The 2,769-nt window shown below is 52.2% G+C and overlaps 1 long non-coding RNA gene across 1 annotated transcript; it reads right to left on the bottom strand.

The window, feature by feature from the left end:
- Positions 1–453: 453 nt before the first annotated feature.
- On the bottom strand, positions 454–1,954 carry LOC124233273 (uncharacterized). The gene is made up of 2 exons (XR_006887017.1): positions 1,821–1,954; positions 454–657 (listed from the first exon to the last, which is right to left on the bottom strand). It is a non-coding gene; the product is annotated as an uncharacterized LOC124233273 (long non-coding RNA).
- Between the last annotated feature and the right edge of the window lie 815 nt (positions 1,955–2,769).

Raw genomic sequence — 2,769 nt, 5'->3', positions numbered from 1 at the left:
ACAAAGACCAATTGTCCTTAAGAAAAATCCTTGCCAGACTGGAAATTGAGCTCTAGAGGCCCTTCAGATTCTACCCACTTCCCTTGTCTCAAAGAGCTTGCAAATCTTCTGGGGAATACCTGGCCCATCGGTAATTCCGAAGACTGAAGAAAAACAAAAAGGAGAAGAGCGGCCTCGCCAAAAATCTTGCATCTTGAGTGTCTGCTGCACAAATATTAGTAAAAGGGCTTAGAATCTCCTCTTCCAGCACATACCTAAAACTCCAACATTTCCATGTAAAAGCATCTCCCATCCCAGGCAACCAGGCCTCCCCACTCCTAGGCCCTGTCACGCGCACATCCATTCCCTCTCTGCTTCCACACACGTCTCTCTCAGTCACTGTTACAGGTAGTAATCATCTTTCTCACATACAGCACGGGTCATTTCTTTAATTTCAGGAAATAATCACAGCACTTTAAGAGTTATAGTCAGCCCTTTATTTCATTCTCTGGGCTCCTTGTCCTCCCTGTTCTTCAGCTCATCCCCACTGCAGACAGCATTTCCCTATTCCAAACCAACAGGTACCAAGACGTTGATGAGCCTCTGGGCAAGAAAACAAATAACAATCGGCATCTCTTTTATGGCACTCCTTCTGTGAGTCTACACCCTGGACCCGGGCTGTGGAGAGGAAGATATTTCAGTCACTCACTGGGAGCAGTAATCACTGAGAATGCGGGGTCATGACATGTGCACCGCAGAGCCGGCAGGAGAGGCTCCTTCTGCAGGCGCCTCCCTCAGAAACCCTACGGAGCCCCCGCTCCTTCTGCTCTGCTGCCACTGCTGCGTTTGTTCCTGGCGGGCAGGAGAGCCTCTGCTCTAAAGAGGGCAGGTACCGAAGTGTCTGCCCCGAATGCTGACTCAAGCCTCCCCTGCCTGCACCCCAGCGTCCAGCCCCTGCTCCAGATGCTCAAGGGGACTCTGTGCAGCCTCATGCAGCCTGATGAGAACCAACCCACACTGCACACCCCGACATGCCCTGGGCACAAAAGGACAGGAGAGATTGGGCCAGAGGAAATGAGCAGAAAGAGCAGATGGGGTTAGGGGCCTTCTGTCCTGCCATCCCCTGTGCTGCGTCCAGGCCTCAGGAGGGGCTGGGGTGTGGGCCTGTCACCACGGGGCATCCAGTCAGAGACCACACACAGTAAAAGGGCAGGAATCAAAGAGGGGGAACACACCTGGCATGTCTCTGTGCCTCTATGAGGCCCCTCCTACATTCTCCCTTGTTTGTCCTCAATCAGACTCTGTAGGACTCTGGGGTTTGTTGTCATTTTCAGGAGAAGACAGGGTTGAGTCTGAGGACAGCTAGGTGACTTGTCTAAGTGCACACTGTGAGTCAGTGTTGGAGCTGAGAAAAACACACTGATGTTTTGGCTCCTGTGTCCAGCTTTCTCCCTTATCCTGGGCTCTCTCCCAGGCAGGGATGTTGGACAGTAAAAAAGCCCTGGAGACAGCACCTCCTACATGAAGTTATCTCCATGGCCTGTTCCAAGGATAGAAAGCCTGGCCTGGCCCAGTGGTGTCATCTCTACCTACTCCCTGGGTTCATCTTCCAGGGAAATGACCCCAAACTTAGCTTGAGAGATACTGAGGGCTGTGTTTCAGTGCATTAAGAGAAAACTAAGAATCTCCCTTGAGACTCTCATCCTTTGGTTGATGCACTCCTTGACACTCAGCTTTGTTACTTATTTCTAGAGCCTGAACCACTCTGCCTATACGGCCTGGTCCCCATTCCCTGGGCATGAGACCCCCGTGCCCCACACCAGCCAGGCTTCAGAGCTCACCTGGGCCAAAGTGAGCAAAGAGGATGAAGCAGGTCAGCAGCATGAAGCAGAGGCCCCCCATGGTGGTTGCCGGCTGGACCCTGGGTGGCGGAGGAGGTGGAGGAGCTGCTCTGAGACTGGGACGAGCGAGGCTGCTGTGGGTGGGAGGAACCTCTGTTATAAGGCTCCTGGGTGCTTGCACAATAGCACTTGTTTTGCAACCTTGCCTGCTATGATGCTGATTATAGACAACTATTGATTTCCGTACATGGGACCCTGTCCGTTACCCAACCCCCCTTCCTCAGGCACACCATTCATGTGAGAGTGGCCTCCCTTCTCACTCTGAGGTGGGATGCTTGACCCACATATCTGATCTCAGAGAGTGTTTGAGGATGGACCCCTAACCAAGGCCCCAGCAACTAGAAGGGAGATTCCATTCACCAAACTGATGATCAGGGGTGGGTTGTGGTGGAAACTTCCACGACTGTGAAGCTCAGCATGTTTGTTCAGTCATTGGAGAAAGAAAAGCTCTTTTTGTCTTGAAAGGTACAAAAACAACGTTGCCCCAGGACTGCAGCAGCTGTCTCGCTTTTGTAAAGAAGTGGATCTGCGCACAAATCAGACAGTGGTGAAAATATCCTGGGTTCCTGGGGACATTGGTCCACACTGGGGCCATTGATCCCAAAGCCTGACCTTCCTCTGGATTGCTCCAGCTGTGGCCCTTGTTTATTTTCTCTGGATTGGGCTGAGTTTTTGGTTATCTACACTTGGCTGGCAATGAGATTTGAGGCTGGAAGACAGAGGAAGCCCAGCCATGATGGGGGGCTGGGCAGGGTTGGTGGGGGGTCCTGGGAACAGATCTGTGCTTTTGTAGTAGTCAGGTAAAGCAGTGCTTTCACATGTGATATGGGGGGAGTGTTCTAGATTCCTGTTAGATATCGCGGGACCCCTGGAGATGCTTGGGGGAGGT

Source organism: Equus quagga, unplaced genomic scaffold (assembly GCF_021613505.1).
Source record: "Equus quagga isolate Etosha38 unplaced genomic scaffold, UCLA_HA_Equagga_1.0 180960_RagTag, whole genome shotgun sequence".
Taxonomy (NCBI): Eukaryota; Metazoa; Chordata; class Mammalia; order Perissodactyla; family Equidae; genus Equus; species Equus quagga.
The sequence above is the reverse complement of the archived record's forward strand: the minus strand, read 5'-3'. Positions and strand labels throughout refer to the sequence as shown.